This window comes from Manis pentadactyla, chromosome 10 (genome assembly GCF_030020395.1).
Source record: "Manis pentadactyla isolate mManPen7 chromosome 10, mManPen7.hap1, whole genome shotgun sequence".
In the NCBI taxonomy this organism is placed as follows: Eukaryota; Metazoa; Chordata; class Mammalia; order Pholidota; family Manidae; genus Manis; species Manis pentadactyla.
Window position 1 is genome coordinate 84,560,937 of NC_080028.1, and position 18,416 is coordinate 84,579,352.

Sequence of the window (18,416 nt, forward strand, 5' to 3'; positions counted from 1 at the left end):
CTCTTTGAATTTCCCCATGATCCAGCAACCATGAGGTCAGGCAGGGCACCTCAGGGAACTTGTAGGACCTATTCTAGGTAAGCCCCTTGTTCATGCCTGAGCAGTCCTAAAAATTCAATATTTTGAGTATTACCAAAAGCAATGTGGTTGCATCTTATATGGTGTGTGAGGCAAAAATCTCCAGTCAAAATTATCCTTGAAAATCCCTGAAATAGGATTGCTCACATGATATTGTGCCTCCAGTTCTGTGTGTATTCCTTTAATTTTCACCAGTGGTTCTCTTTGGCCTGCAATGAATGCATCATATATGGATGAAACCAGTTTGCTCTGATACCTGAACAGCTTGTCATCATTCTTTGTCAGTAGTCAAATTCTTCATGCGGTCTTTACATAGGTTTTGCCAACACACATTGACTGTGGATGGCTTCAGTGTCTGACATATACAAGGGGTGGGGTGGGAAGGAATGTGTAGGGTGATTCCAGGAGGTCAGGTATGGATGTGATGCTACTTCTCTGTTTTGTGTGTATGGTCTAGGGTCACATGGGGAAGGCTGGCTGGTCACTCCCCACCACACACAGGTATTACACATGCAGATTACAGTCAAGGTGATACATACTGAAAACTGGGACAGTTGGGATGTTATGAGAGCAGTTGGGATGGGTACCCACACAAGACATTAGGGAAAGCTTCCTGGAGGAAGTGAAAGTTAAGGTAGAAGAACTAGAAAAGTGAAGAGTGGGGAAAGAAAAAGGGCCAGAGGAGGTAAGAGCATGAGACAGAGTTCAGAGTGTATATAATTTGGGGTAGAGGGAGTAGGAGAAAACACTGGGAAGAAGGATAGGAAACAGAGTCATCTCATATCTACTCCCTCCATTTTGTTTTTTAATTGAAGTATAGTTGATATACAATATTATATTGGTTTCAAGTATACAGTGCAGTGATTCAACAGTTACACACATTATTAAATCCTCACCCCAGTTAGTGCAGTTACTGTCAACACAGAACAATGTTACAGAACCATTGACTATATTCTCTATGTTGTGCTTTCATCCCCATGACTAATTTGTATTATGATTGAGTATTTTTTTGCCTCTTTATCCCCCTCATCTATCCCACCCACCCACCCCAATCTCTTGGTAACCACCAATTTCTTCTCAGTGTCTGAGTCTACTGCTGTTTTGTTCATTTTGTTTTGTTTTCAGATTACACAAATAAGTGAAACCCTATGCATTTGTCTTTCTCCACCTGGCTTATTTCACTCAGCATAATATCCTCTAGGTCCATCTGTGTTGCAAATGTCAGGATTTCTTTCTTTTTTATGGCTGAATAATATTCCATGTGTATATGTACCACATCTTCTTGATCCATTTGTGTATTGATAGGCACTTTGGTTGCTTCCTTATCTTGGCTATTGTAAATCATGTGGTGATAAACATAGGGGTGTATATATCTTTTAAAATCAGAGATTTTGTTTCCTTCAGGTAAATTCCTAGAAGTGCAGTTACTGGGTCAAATGGTATTTCTATTTTCAGTTTTTTGAGGAACCTCCATAATGCTTTCCAATGGCTGCACCAATTGACATTCCCACCAACTGTGTAGGAGGGTTCCTTTTTCCCCACATCCTCACCAACACTTGTTATTTCTTGTCTTTTGGATAGTGGCCATTCTAACCAGTGTGAGGCAATATCTTATTGTGGTTTTGATTTGCATTTCCCTGATGATTAGTTACGTGAAGCATCTTTTCATGTGCCTGTTGGCCATCTTGATTTCTCATTTGGAAAATTGTCTGCTCAGCTCCTCTGCCCATTTTTTAATCAAGTTATTTGTTTATTTGGTGTTGAGGCATATAGTACGGATGTTAACCCTTTATTGGGTGAATCATTTATGAGTTATTATGAATATATTCTCCTATACTGTAGGTTGCCTTTTTGTTTTGTTGATGGTGTTACTCCTTCCATTTCTACTGGCCCAGGCCATCATTACCTTTCCTGTGGATCTAGCTGTAGTCTCCTAACTGGTCTCATGGAGGCCCATGTTGCCTTCCTCTAATCTATAGTGGGAGAGTAAACTTTCTAAATGAGAAACTGTTTATGTCAGTCTTCAGTTTAAGGCCTTTTGTTGACTAAAGACCAATATTATCCAATAATGATTTAAAAATCCTAAACAATATTGAATCCAGCAATCCAAAAAAAAGAATAATACATCATGACCAAAGATGGTTTATCCCAGGAATGCAGGGCTGATTCTAAAGTTCACATGGAAATGCACAGGACCCAGAATAAATAATCTTGAAAAAGAAGAATGAAGTTGGAGGACTCACATTTCCCAATTTCAAAACTTACCACAAAGCTATAGTCATCAAGACAGTGTGGTATTGGCATACGGATAGACTTACAGATAATGGAATAGAGTTGAGAGTCCAGAAATAAACCCATATATCTATGGTCATATGATTTTTGATAAAGATTCATTTAATGGGAAAAAATAATCTTTTCAACAAATGATGCTGGGACAACTGGATATCCACATGCAAAAGAATAAATTTGCATGTCTATCTCAGAATATACAAAAATTAACTCATTTTGGGTCAAATACCTAAATGTAAGAACCAGAGCTATAAACCTCTTAGAAGGAATAAGAGGTGAATTTTTGTAACCTTAGATCTAGCAATGATTTCTTAGATATGACAACCATAAGCACAAGTAACAAGGACAAAATTGGACTTCATCAAGTTAAAAATTTATGACCATCAAAGGACACTGTCAAGAAAATGAAAAGAATGGGAGAAGCTATTTATATGTCATATGGCTGATTAAGGTCTGGTGTTTAGAATATATAAAGAACTCCTACAAGTCAACAATAAAAAGACAAATAATCTAATTTTAAAATGAGCAAAAGATTTAAATAGACATTTCTCCAGAAAAGATATACAAATGTCCAATAGGCACATGAAAAGATGTTCAGGGAAAAGTTGATATTAAGGAGATGAAAATAAAAATGATAAGAGAGATATACCACTAGAATGACTATTAAACAAATGAATAAATAACAAATATTCATAAGGATGTGGAGAAACTAGAACCCTCATATATTGCTGGTGGGAATGTAAAATAATATAGCCATTTTGGAACACAAGTTGGCAGTTCCTCAAAAAGTTAAATACAGCTTTACCATATAACCCAGAAATTCCATTCCTAGGCATTCCATTCCTCCCCCAAAGTGAAAATAGGTGTTCAAACAAAAACTCACACATGAATTTTCATAGCAGCATTATGCATAGTAAGCAAAAAGTGGAAAGAACCTAAATGTCCATCAACTTATGAATAGATAAACAAAACGTGGTTTATCCATGCAATGTAATATTATTTAGTCATAAAAAGAATGAAGTATTATTTATTTATTTATTAGAATATAGTTTATATACAATATTATATTGGTTTCAGATAATGATGTGGCTTGATAATTACATACATTACTGAATGTTTGCCATGGTAAGTGTAGTTATCCCCTGGTACCATACCAGGATATTACAATAATATTGGTTATATTCTCTATGTTGTACTTCAAGAATGAAGTCTTGGTAAATGCTACAACATGAACAAACCTTCAAAACTTCATTTATTTCTTCTTTAAAATTTTTTTTATATTGCAGTATTTTTATTTATTTATTATTTATTTAATTTTGGCATCATTAATATACAATTACATGAGCAACATTGTGGTTACTAGATTCTTCCCATTATCAAGTCCCCCCCACATACCATTACAGTCACTGTCTATCAGGGTAGTAAGATCTTATAGTCACTACTTGTCTTCTCTGTGCTATACTGCCTTCTCCGTGCCACCCTCTACATTATGTGTGCTAATCGTAATGCCCCTTATTCCCCTTCTCCCTCTCTTCCCACCCACTCTCCCAGTCCCTTTCCCTTTGGCAACTGTTAGTCCATTCTTGGGTTCTGTGAGTCTGCTACTGTTTTGTTCCTTCAGTTTTTCTTTGTTCTTATGCTCCACAGATGAGTGAAATCATTTGATACTTGTCTTTCTCCACCTGGCTTATTTCACTGAGCATAATACCCTCTAGCTCCATCCATGTTGCAAATGGTAGGATTTGTGTTCTTCTATGGCTGAGTAATATTCCATTGTGTATATGTACCACATCTTCTTTATCCATTCATCTACTGATGGACACTTAGGTTGCTTCCATTTCTTGGCTATTGTAAATAGTGCTGCGATAAACATAGGAGTGCATATCTTTTTGAAACTGGGCTGCTGCATTCTTAGGGTAAATTCCTAGGAGTGAAATTCCTGGGTCAAATGGTATTTCTATTTTGAGCTTTCTGAGGAACCTCCATACTGCTGTCCACAATGGTTGAACAAATTTACATTCCCACCAGCAGTATAGGAGGGTTCCCCTTTCTCCACATCCTTGCGAATATTTGATGTTGTTTGTCTTTTCTCTGTTGACCATCCTAACTGGTGTGAGGTGATATCTCATTATGGTTTTAATTTGCATTTCCCTGATGTTTTAGTGATGTGGAGCATCTTTTCATGTGTCTGTTGGCCATTTGAATTTCTTCTTTGGAGAACTGTCTGTTCATATCCTCTGTTCATTTTTAAATAGGTTTATTTGTTTTTTGGGTGTTGAGGTGTGTGAGTTCTTTATATATTTTTGATGTTAACTCCTTGTCACATATGTAATTTATAAGTATATTCTCCCATACTGTAGGATGCCTTTTTGTTCTGCTGATAGTGTCCTTTGCTGTACAGAAGCTTTTTAGTATGATGTAGTCCCATTTCATTTTTTATTTTGTTTCCCTTGCCCAAGGAGATGCGTTCAAGGATAAAGTTGCTCATGTTTATATTCAAGAGATTTTTGCCTATGTTTTCCTCTAAGAGCTTTATGGTTTCATGACTTACGTTCAGGTCTTTGATCCATTTTGAGTTTACTTTTGTATATGAGGTTAGACAATAATCCAGTTTCATTCTCTTGCGTGTATCTGTCCAGTTTTGCCAACACCAGCTGTTGAAGAGGCTGTCTTTTCCCCATTGTATGTCCATGGCTCCTTTATCATATATTAATTGACTATATATGCTTGGGTTTATATCTGGGCTCTCTAGTCTGTTCCATTAGTCTATGGGTCTGTTCTTGTGCCAATACCAAATTGTTTTGATTACTGTGGCTTTGTAGTAGAGCTTGAAGTCTTGGAGCATAATCCCCCCAGCTTTATCCTTCCTTCTCAGAATTGCTTTGGCTATTCAGGGTCTTTTATGGTTCCATATGAATTTTAGAACTATTTGCTCTAGTTTGTTGAAGAATGCTGTTGGTTGGTATTTTGATAGGGATTGCATTGAATTTGTAGATTGCTTTAGGCAGGATGGCCATTTTAACAATATTAATTCTTATCCATGAGCATAGGATGTGTTTCCATTTATTGGTATCTCCTTTAATTTCTTTTAAATGTTTTTATATTGAGGTACATACAATAAAATTCATGAATCTTAGTGTACAACTTGATGAATTTTGACATGTCTATATATACTCATGTAACAAGCACCCAAATCAAGATATAAAGCATTCTTATGAGTTTTGTTCCCCCCTCATGTAGTTCATCCACCCCCACAACCCATCCCCTGTGGCAACCATCAGTCTGTTCTTTGTGTTTATATGTCAATATTTGTTTGTTCATTTGTTTTGTTTTTTAGAATCCACATATAAGAGAAATCATATGCTAATTGTCTTTCTCTGTTCGACTTATTTCATTTAGTGTAATGTCCTCATGGTCTTTGCAATTTGTCACAAATGGATATTTCATTATTTTTAATGGTTGAGCAAGTTTGATGTAGTCTCACTTGTATATTTTTGCAACAACATTCGTGGACCTAGGACATATTATGATGAGTGAAATAATCCAGGTAGAGAAAGACAAATGCCATAGAATTTCACTTATTCATGAACTCTAAAACATTATTTTTATCCATTTATCTATTGATGGACATTTAGGTTGCTTCTATATTTTGGCTATTCTAAAAAAATGCTGTGATAAACATAGGAGTGCATAGTAATTTCAGATTAGTGATTTTGTTTTCTTCAGGCAAATTCCTAGAAGTAGAATTGCTGGATCACATGGTATTTCTATTTTTAGGTTTTTGAGAAACCTACACACTGCTTTCCATACTGGTCACACCAGTTTGAAATCCCACCAGCAATGTATGAGGGTTTCCTTTTCTCCACATCTTTGCCAACCCTTGTTATTTCTTGTTTTTTGGATAGGAGACATTCTGACTGGTGAGAGGTGATACCTAATTGTGGTTTTGATTTGCATTTCCCTGATGATTAGTGATGTTAAGCATTTCACGTATCTGTTGGCCATCTGCATGTCTTCTTTGGAAAAATGTCTTTTCAGGTCCTCTGCTCATTATTTAATCACATTATTATTTATTTTGATGTTGAGTTACATAAGTTCTTTCTGTATTTTGGATATTAGCCCTTATTAAATATATTATTTGAAAATATATTCTCTCATACAGTAGATTGCTATTTCATTTTGTTGATGGTTTCCTTTGCTGTGCAGAAGGTTTTTAGTTTGATGTAGTCTCACTTGTATATTTTTGCTTTTGTTTCCCCTGCCTGGGGAGACATGTCCAGAGAAAAATACTAATGCTGATGTTCAAGCATTTACTGCCTATGTTTTCTTCTAGGAATTTTATGGTTTCATGTCTTATATTTAGATCTTTAATCCATTTTGAGCTTCTTTTTGTGTATATTGTAAGACAGTGATCCAGTTTCATTCTTTTGCATGTATCTGTCTAGATTTTCCAACACCTTTTACCTAAGAGGCTGTCTTTTCCCCATTGTATATTCTTGCCTCCTTTGTCATATATTAATTAACCATGTATATGTGGTTTATTTCTGGGCTCTTTCTTTTGTTCCATTGGTCTGTGTATCTGTTCTTGTGCCATAACCACACTATTTTGAATTACTGTAGCTTTGTAGTGTAGTTTGAAAATAGGGAGTATGATAGCCCAGCTTTTTTCTCCTTTCTCAAGATTGGGTCATTTGGGGGTATTTTATGGTTCCATAGAAATTTTAGGATGAGTTGCTGTAGTTCCGTGAAGAATGCCACTGGCATTTTGATGGGGATTGCACTGAATCTGTAAATTGCTTTGGGCAGTATGGACATTTTGACAATATTAATTATTCCTATATATGAACATGGAAAAGCTTTCCATTTATTTTTCAATTTCTTTCCTCAATGTCTTATAGTTTTTGGGGTGGGGGGACAAGAGTAGGAAGGCAAGATGGAAATCTCATCCCCCCCACACCAAGGAAGCACCTACAGCAAATACAAATAACTCTGCAAACAACCTGAAGACTGCAGAACAGACCACCTACACCTGGTGAAGAAGAGAAGACCACACAGAGAAGGGTAAAGTGGCAGAACCATGATCAATCAGGACTCAAGTTCTTCCCCAATTCCATTCCACAAGTGGGAGGAAGAGGAATGGAGTGAGCAGGAAATAAGTGCTCAGGAACTCTGCACACCTGGCTGTGGAGATCTGCTCTGGGAACACAAGTTCACATTGCACTGGGCTTTGGTGATTAATGGGGCTGTACACTGGAGAGAGTTGGAGCACCCTGAGAGGCTGAGAACCCAGCCACTTGTGGAGGACAGAAACATTCCATTGGTCCTGCTGAGACCCAAAAGAAAGACAGCAATTTGAAAGATTTACCGGTGCTAGAGGGGTGAGGGTTGGACAAAGCTCTCTCCACAGGAAAAAGGGCAGGTGGACAACACTTCTTTATCCCTCCCTCAGCCCAACAGTTTGGGCCCTTGTGGGAGCCCCAAACACTATATTCTCTTGACAGGTGGCTCCACCCCAAGGTGCTTCTTTGCACACCTTCCTGCTCACCTGACCGTCTGCACAGCCCTCTAAGCCCAGCAGTGTCAAACTTTGCTGCCTGGCAGGCAGAGGGAGGCTTTCTCATTTTTCTCAGCTCTATCTCAGCCCAACTGCGGATGTGCCTCTGGGAGCCATCTCCAAGCACTCCTTTTTCCTTGTGGGCTGCCCACATGGTGCTGCACATTTGCATGACCTGCTGCCACGCAACCACATGCCCTGTGGCTACGTGCTCTGCCATAGGGCACCCTGCCACCATGTTGTAGAACTGTGCAACTGAGTGCCCAATTACCCCAAGCCTGCCTCAGAGCTGCACAACTGCCCCACCCACCCTTTTAGCCCAGCTATACCACCATTACCATTTATGTAAGGCAGGTAGAGGGCTACTCTTCCCACAATGATCCTAGCAGAAACATCTCCACTCAGCTCACAAAGAGCTGGTTGAAGTGAACTGCTATCCACAGGGGACTGAGATTTACTACTGCTGGCAGACAGACAGAAAGGCAGCTCTGCCCATAACCCGCCAACAGCAACTATGGTTCCACTGCAAAAAAGAACTGGCATTGGAGAGTAAAGAGTCTGAAGCTTCTGGGTACCACAGGATGCCTTCTTCATAAGCTATTACACTCTAGATGAGGAAGCATAGCAGATATATCTAATAAAAAGGAATAAAGCAGAAACCCTGACAAAATGAGGAGGCAAAAGAATGTGTTCCAAACAAAAGTACAGGATAAAATACCAGAGAAAGGGCTAAATGAAATGGAGATCACCAATCTTCTTCATAAAGATTTCAATGTAACAGTCATAAATATGTTCACTGATCTGTGGAAAGCATAGATGATCCCAGGAAGGACTTCAACAAAGATAGAAAAGCTGAAAAATAGCCACTCAGAGCTGAGGACTACAGAAACTGAAATGAAATATACAATGGAGGGAATGAAAAATAGATTGCCACAAGTAGAGGAGACAATCAATGAGATGGAAATTAGAGAACAGGAAAACAATGAAGCTGAGGAACAGAGAGAAGAAAGAATCTCTAGGAATGAAAGACTGCTAAGATAGTTGTGTGACAACTCCAAACAAAACAATGTATGCATAATGGGGTGCCAGAGGGGAAGAGAGAGTCAACCAGGTAGAAAGTCTCTTTGAAGAAATAATTGCTGAAACCTTCCCTAATCTGGGAAATGAAATAGACACCCTGGTCCTGGAAGTGAGAAATCCCCTAACAAAAGGACTCCCAGGAAGACAACACCAAGCGATGTGACAATTAAAATGACAAAGATTAAGGATAAGGAGAGGGTATTGAAAGCAGCCAGTAAGAGAAAAAAGATTACTTATTAGGGAAACCCCATCAAGCTATCAGTAGACTTCTCAGCAGAAACTTTTTGGGCCAGAAGGGAGTGGAATGATATATTTAGTGTACTAAAACAGAAGGACCTTCAACTAAGAATCCTCTACCCAGCAAGATGATCATTCAAATTTGAATCAGAGATTAAAACTTTCCCAGATAAACAAAGGCTGAAGGAATTTACAACCAGTAAACCAGCATTATAGGATATATTAAAGAGACTTCTGTAGATGGAAATGTTCTTAAGTCTAAATGGTTTTCACCAGTGAAAATAATCTCTCAGTAAAGGTAGTAGACCAATTACTTACCAAGCAAGTATGAAATTAGAACAAAACAAAACAATAGTAGTAAAACCAATAATACACAAAATCAGTCAAGGGATACACAAAAAATGGAGATTATGACATGATACATAAAATGCAGAGGAGGAAGAAGAAAAGAAAAGAAGTACTTTTAGGTTGTTCTTGAAATAGAGCAATCATCAAGTTAATATAGTCTGTTACATAGTTAGAAAGCAATCCTTGAACCTTATGGTAACCACAAATTTAAAGCCTATATTAGATACACAAAAAATTAAAAAAGAGAAATCTAATCACTTCACTAAAGAAAACCATCAAATAACAGGAGAAAAGTATAAGAGAGGAAGAAAGGAATAGAGAGGAACTATAAAAACAATCAGAAAGCAATAAAATGGCAATAAGTATGTACCTATCAAAAATTCCAGTAAATGTAAATAGACTGAATGCACCAATCAAAAAATGTAGAATGGCAGAATGAGTAAAAAAACAAGACCCATCTATTTGCTGCCTACAAGAAACTCATTGCAGACCCAGACATACACAGAGTGAAAGTGAAGGGATGGAAAAAGATATTTCATGCAAATAATAAGGAGAAAAAAGCAGGAGTAACGCAGTACTTGTATCAAATAAAATAGAGTTCAAAACAAAGAAAGTAGCAAGAGACAAAGAAAGACATTACATAATGATAAAGGGCTCAGTCCAACAAGAGGATACAACCGTGGTAAATATCTATGCACCCAACATAGGAGCACCAAAATATGTAAAACAGAATTAAAGGGGGAAATAGACTGCAACTCATTCATATGAGGAGACTTTAACATACTATTTACATCCAGAGACAGATAAACCAGACAGAAAATAAATAAAGAAACAGAAGCACTGAACAACACATTAGACCATAAGGTCTTAATAGATACATATAGAACATCCACCCCAAAGCAGCAGGATACACATTTTTCTTAAGTGTACATGGAGTATTCTTCAGGATAGGCCACATATTGGGCCACAAAAAGAGCCTCATAAATTAAAAAAAGATTGAAATTGTATCAAGCAACTCCTCAGGCAACAATGATATGAAACTAGAAACAAATTACATGAAGAAAATGAAAACGCCTATAAACACATGGAGGCTAAACACCATGCTTCTAAATAATCAATGGACCAATGAACAAATCAAAGTAGAAATCAAGCAATACATGGAGACATATTAAAACAAAAATACGATAGTTCAAATTTTGTTGTATACTGCAAAAGCAGTTCTAAGAGTACACAGGCAAGTACATAACAATACAGGTCTACTTCAAGACACAAGATTAATCCCAATAAACAGTCTAAACTGACAATTAAAGAAACTAGTAAATGAAGAACAAATGAAACCCAAAGTTAGTGGAAGGAGGGACATAATAAAGATAAGATCAGAATTAAATAAAATAGGGAAGAATAAAGTAATAGAAAAAATAAACAAAACTAAGAGCTAATTCTTTGAATAGACAACCTCCTAGCCAGACTTATCAAGAAGAGTGAGTACACAAATAATCAAATCAGAAACAAAAAAGTAATAGTCATAACAGATACCACAGAAATACAAAGAATTATTAGAGAATTTTATTAAATATTATGTGCCAATAAATTGGACAACCTAGAAGAAATGGACAAATTCCTAGAAAAGTACAACCTTCCAAGACTGACCCAGAAAGAAACAGAAAATCTGCACAGACCAATTGCCAGCAACGAAATTGAACTGGTAATAAAAAAACTCCCAACAAGCAAAATCCAGTACCAGATGGGGTCATAGCTGAATTTTACCAAACATTTAAAGAAGAGCTAATACCCATCCTTCTTAAAGTGTTCCAAAATGTAGAAGAGGAGGGAATACTTCCAAACTCCTCCTATGAGGCCAGCAACCCTCTAAGTAAGACCAGAGAGACACTACAAAAAAAAAGAATTATAGACCAGTATCCCTGATGAACATAGATGCAAAAATCCTTAATAAGATATTAGCAAACCAAATTTAAAAAATGCTTCAAAGGATCATCCATCATGACCAAGTGGGATTTATACCAGGGATGCATGATATTCATAAATCAATGTCATAGATCACATTAACAAAAAGAAGTATAACAACCACACAATCACCTCAATAGATGCTGAAAAAGCATTTGACAAAATTCACCATACATTTATGATAAAATCTCTCAACAAAATGGGCATAGAGGGAAAGTACCTCAATATAATAAAGGTCATATATGACAAACCCACAGTTAACATCATGTTCAATGGCAAAAATCTGAAAGCTTTTCCTCTAAGATCAGGAACAAGATAAAGATGTCCACTCTTATTACTTTTATTCAGCATAGTACTGGGGGTCCTAACTATGGCAATCAGATAAGATAAACAGATAAAAGGCATCCAAATTGGTAAGGTTGAAGCAAAACTGTCACTATTTGCAGAAGACATGATTCTATATACAGAAACCCTAAAGACTCTACCAAAAACTTAGAACTAATGACTGGATTCAGTGAACTCACAGAAAGAGAAATCAGGAAAACAATTCCATTTACAATTGCATCAAAAAGCATTAAATACCTAGAAATAAACCTAACCAAGGAGGTGAAAGACCTGTACTCTGAAAACTGTAAGACACTGATGAGATAAATTAAAGAAGACATCAATAAATGGAAATTTGTCTCATGCTCATGGATTGGAGGATAATATTGTCAATATGGCTATCCTCCCCATAGCAATTTACAGATTCAATGCAATTACTATCAAAATACCAATGACATTTTTCAATGAGCTAGAGCAAATAATCCTAAAATTTATATGGAACTACAAAAGACCCCAAACAGTCAAAGCGATCATAAGAAAGAACTATGCTGGGGGTATTAGGTTCCCTGACTTCAAACTATACTACAAAGCTACAGTAATCAAAATGGTATGGTCTGGCACTAGAATAGACATGTAGATCAATGGAACAAAATAGAGAGCTCAGATATAAACCCACGGATATATGGCCAGTTAATGTATGATAAAGAAGCCATGGATATATGATGGGGAAAAGACAACCTCTTCAATAACTGATGTTGGGAGAACTGGACAGCTACATGCAGGAGAATGAAACTGAATTACTATCTATCTCTATATACAAAAATGAATTCAGAATGGATTAAAGCCTGAATGTAAGACATGAAACCATAAAGCTCTGAGAAGAAAATATTGGCAAAAATCTCTTGAACATAAGCATGAGCAATTTTTTCCTGACACACCTCTTTGGGCAAGGGAAGCAAAATAAAAAATAACAAGTGGGAATACATTAAGCTAAAAAGCTTCTGTACAGAAAAAGACACCATCAACTGAACAAAAAGGTAACCTTCAATATGGGAGAATACATTTGTAAACTATTTATTCAAAAGGGGTTAGCATCCAAAATATATAAAGAACTCATATGACTCAATACCAACAAACAAAAAACCTGATTTAAAAAATGTGTGGAGGACCTGGACATTTTTTCCAAAGAAGAGATTCAAATGGCTAACAGGCAAATGAAAAGATATCCCACATTTACAATCATCAGGGAAATGCAAATCAAAACCACAATGAGATATTACCTTTCATAAGTTAGAATGGTCACTATCCAAAAGACAAGAAATAACAAGTGTTGACAAGGATGTGGAGAAAAGGGAACTCTCCTACACTGTTGGTGGAAATGTCAATTGGTGTAGCCACTGTGGAAAGCAGTATGGAGGTTCCTCAAAAAACTGAAAGTAGAAGTGCCATATGACCCAGTGAGTCTACTTCTAGGATTTTACCCAAATAAAACAAAATCTCTGATTCAAAATGGGTTATATGAACCCCTATGTTATTGCCACATTTCTTATAATAGCCAAGATATGAAAGCAACCAAAGTGTCCATCAATAGATAAATGGATAAAGAAGATGTGGTACATATACACAATGGAATATTATACAGCCATAAAACAGAAAGAAATTCTGCCATTTGCAACAACATTAGTGGACCTAGGGCATATTATAATGAGTGAAATAAGCCATGTAGAGAAAGACAAATGCCATAGAATTTCACTTATTCATGGAATCTAAAAAAAAACAAAACAAAAATGAACAAAACAGCAGCAGACTCAGAGGCACCAAGAAATGACTGGAGGTTACCATCAGCGAGATAGAGAGACATAAAGGCATAAAAATTCTCAATCATAATATAGTTGGTCACAAGGATGGCAGTACATCATGGAGAATATAGCCAATGATCTGTAACATCTTCTTGTGTTGACAGGTAGAAACTGCATTATTGGGGTGGGGATTTAATAATATGGGTAGCTATTGAACTTCTGTGATGTATACTTGAAACTAAGAGTATATATCAATGATACTTCAATAAAAATGTCTTATAGTTTTCATCGTACAGGTCTTTCACCTCCTTGGTTTGATTTATTCCATGTATTTTATCCTTTTTGATACAATTAAAATGGAATTTCCTCATTTCTCTGTTAGTTTGCTGTTGGTATAAGAATACAAAAGATTTCTGTATATTGATATTGTATCCTGCAGCTTTACTGAATTCATTTATTAATTCTAATAGTTTTTTTCTGGGGTCTTTAGTGTTTTCTGTATATATTATCATATCATCTGCAAATAGTGATAATTTTGCTTCTTCCTTTCCAACTTAGATACCTTTTATTCCTTTTTCTTGTCTGCTGTGGCTAGGATTAACAGTACTATATTGAATAAAAGTGATAAGGGCAGGAACCCTTGCCTTGTTTCTGATTTTTTTTTTTGTGAGGTCATCTCTCATATTTATTGATCAAATGGTTGTTAATGACAATAAAATTCTGTATAGGAGAGTCAATGCTCAATGCACAATCATTAATCCACCCCAAGCCTAATTTTCGTCAGTCTCCAATCTTCTGAGGCATAACAAACAAGTTCTTACATGTAGAACAAATTCTTACATAATGAATAAGTTACATGGTGAACAGTACAAGGGCAGTCATCACAGAAACTTTTGGTTTTGCTCATGCATTATGAACTCTAAACAGTCAGTTCAAATATGAATACTCATTTGGTTTTTATACTTGATTTATATGTGGATACCACATTTCTCTCTTTATTATTATTATTATTATTATTATTATTATTATTTTTTTATTTTTTATTTTTTATTTTTTAATAATTATTTTTTATTGAAGGGTAGTTGACACACAGTATTACATTACATGAGTTTCAAGTGTACAACACAGTGGTAGAACATTTATATACATAATTCTAGGTTCCAGCTATCACCCTACCAGGCTGTTACAATATCTTGACTATATTCCTTATGCTATACCTTACATCCCGGTTACTAATTTATTTTACCATTGGAAGTCTGTCCTTTTTTTTTTTTTTTTTGTGAGGGCATCTCTCATATTTATTGATCAAATGGTTGTTAACGACAATAAAATTCTGTATAGGGGAGTCAATGCTCAATGCACAATCATTATTCCACCCCAAGCCTAATTTTTGTCAGTCTCCAATCTTCTGAGGCATAACAAACAAGTTTTTACATGTAGAACAAATTCTTACATAATGAATAAGTTACATAGTGAACAGTACAAGGGCAGTCATCACAGAAACTTTCGGTTTTGCTCATGCATTATGAACTATAAACAGTCAGTTCAAATATGAATACTCATTTGGTTTTTATACTTGATTTATATGTGGATACCACATTTCTCTCTTTATTATTATTATTTTTAATAAAATGCTGAAGTGGTAGGTAGATACAAGATAAAGGTAGAAAACATAGTTTAGTGTTGTAAGAGAGCAAATGTAGATGATCAGGTGTGTGCCTGTAGACTATGTGTTAATCCAAGCTAGACCAGGGCAATAAAACATCTACGTATGCAGAAGATTTCTCTCAGAACAGGGGGGGTGAGGTTCTAGGCCTCACCTCTGTTGATCCCCAATTTCTCACCTGATGGCCCCCCTGCGACTGTGCCTGTCTTAGGTTGTTCCTCCCTTGAGGAATCTTACCCGTCTCTGGCTAACCAGTCATCTTCCGGGGCCATACAGGGAAATGTAGAGTTGGTAAGTGAGAGAGAAGCCTTATTGTTTGAAAAAGTTAGCTTTTTACTTCTTTGCATATTTATGCCCTGTGGCTTCTATGCCCAGCATTTGTCTTGAGGTATTGGAGGAGTTATGATACTCGGTAAATTTGATATGAGGCACGAATTCTATTTAAGGGTTGTAATTAGGAAGGAAGAAGAAAAGCTATAGAAGTAGCAGGCGGAAGAAAACATGGGAAGATTGATTATTTCTTTGACATATCTTCTTGTAGAGTAACTTTAGCGTATATAGGTTTTAAGCTACTACTTAAATTGCGCACACACATTAACATAATAGGAGTATAGTTACATAACCAAAGCATATCTGTAATAACCAGCCATCTCCAGTGAAACCAAGAAAACCATTAAGGCACCTTAGGCATTTGTGAAAACTTATCTATGATATGGTGGATATTGTCCAACTGAACTTGAACAGTCTGAGAGAAATCAGACAAATTAAAACAACCCATTCCTGGGGACTGTTCACATCCCATATGTTCTTTTAACAGTAAATAGTCTGTAGTTGTAAGATTTTGGAGCGCTACAATTTGCACTTCTCCTAATTCTTGGTTGAGTTCCAACAGTATAGATCCAGTCAAATTTGTTGTTTTACTGTATGCACAGGCCAGCTTAGATATCTCCTTCCTCATTCCCATGGCAAGTCCAGGAACTGGTGGGATGAGTGCATCTACTGCTGTAGCAGTGCGTGGATCTTTGTTGGGGTTTTTTGATGATCATCTTCTGGCATGAGTCTTCCAGAGAGTGCAGATGTTGGAAGTTCTTTTTCATATCGTATCTTAGTTCATTTTCGGGGTAGCCCAATTAGGCTTTGATCCTCTGTATAAACACAAACAGACCCTTTGCCTACACTTTTATATGCCCTTTATACCCTTGTGTAGAACTCATTGGAGGTCACCACACAGGAACTGCTTTTTTTAAAAATCATTAATCTACACTTACATGACAAATACTTTGTTTCCTAGGCTCACCCCTATACCAGGTCCCCCCTATATACCCCTTTACAGTCACTGTCCATCAGCGTAGCAAAATGTTGTAGAATCACTACTTGTCTTCTCTGTGTTGTACAGCCCTCCCCTTTCTCCCACCCCCCTATGCATGCTAATCTTAATACCCCCCTTTTTCTCCCCCCCCTTATCCCTCCCTACCCACCCATCCTCCCCAGTCCCTTTCCCTTTGGTACCTGTTAGTCCATTCTTGAGTTCTGTGATTCTGCTGCTGTTTTGTTCCTTCAGTTTTTCCTTTGTTCTTATACTCCACAGATGAGTGAAATCATTTGGTATTTCTCTTTCTCTGCTTGGCTTGTTTCACTGAGCATAATACCCTCCAGCTCCATCCATGTTGCTGCAAATGATTGGATTTGCCCTTTTCTTATGGCTGAGTAGTATTCCATTGTGTATATGTACCACATCTTCTTTATCCATTCATCTATCGATGGACATTTAGGTTGCTTCCAATTCTTGGCTATTGTAAATAGTGCTGCAATAAACATAGGGGTGCATCTGTCTTTCTCAAACTTGATTGCTGCGTTCTTAGGGTAAATTCCTAGGAGTGCAATTCCTGGGTCAAATGGTAAGTCTGTTTTGAGCATTTTGATATACCTCCATAATGCTTTCCACAATGGTTGAACTAACTTACATTCCCACCAGCAGTGTAGGAGGGTTCCCCTTTCTCCACAGCCTCGCCAACATTTGTTGTTGTTTGTCTTTTGGATGGCAGCCATCCTTACTGGTGTGAGGTGATACCTCATTGTAGTTTTAATTTGCATTTCTCTGATAATTAGCGATGTGGAGCATCTTTTCATGTGTCTGTTGGCCATCTGTATTTCTTTTTTGGAGAACTGTCTGTTCAGTTCCTCTGCCCATTTTTTAATTGGGTTATTTGTTTTTTGTTTGTTGAGGCATGTGAGCTCCTTATATATTCTGGACATCAAGCCTTTATCGGATGTGTCATTTTCAAATATATTCTCCCATACTGTAGGGATCCTTCTTGTTCTATTGATGGTGTCTTTTGCTCTACAGAAGCTTTTCAGCTTAATATAGTCCCACTTACTCATTTTTGCTGTTGTTTTCCTTGCCCGGGGAGATATGTTCAAGAAGAGGTCACTCATGTTTATGTCTAAGAGGTTTTCGCCTATGTTTTCTTCCAAGAGTTTAATGGTTTCATGGCTTACATTCAGGTCTTTGATCCATTTTGAGTTTACTTTTGTATATGGGGTTAGACAATGGTCCAGTTTCATTCTCCTACATGTAGCTGTCCAGTTTTGTCAGCACCACCTGTTGAAGAGACTGTCATTTCGCCATTATGTCCATGGCTCCTTTATCAAATATTAATTGACCATATATGTCTGGGTTAATGTCTGGATTCTCTAGTCTGTTCCATTGGTCTGTGGCTCTGCTCTTGTGCCAGTACCAAATTGTCTTGATTACTATGGCTTTATAGTAGAGCTTGAAGTTGGGCAGTGAGATCCCCCCTACTTTATTCTTCTTTCTCAGGATTGCTTTCGCTATTCGGGGTCTTTGGTGTTTCCATATGAATTTTTGAATTGTTTGTTCCAGTTCATTGAAGAATGTTGCTGGTAGTTTCATAGGGATTGCATCAAATCTGTATATTGCTTTGGGCAGGATTGCCATTTTAACGATATTAATTCTTCCTAGCCACGAGCATGGGATGAGTTTCCATCTGTTAGTGTCCCCTTTAATTTCTCTTAAGAGTGACTTGTAGTTTTCAGAGTATAAGTCTTTCACTTC

General features: G+C 36.9%; 1 protein-coding gene across 1 annotated transcript in view; it reads left to right on the forward strand.

Moving 5' to 3' along the window:
- Nucleotides 1–18,416, forward strand: part of ITGAM (integrin subunit alpha M) — a 63,917-nt gene that overhangs the window by 14,507 nt on the left and 30,994 nt on the right. The gene's annotated exons all lie outside the window — the stretch shown is intronic.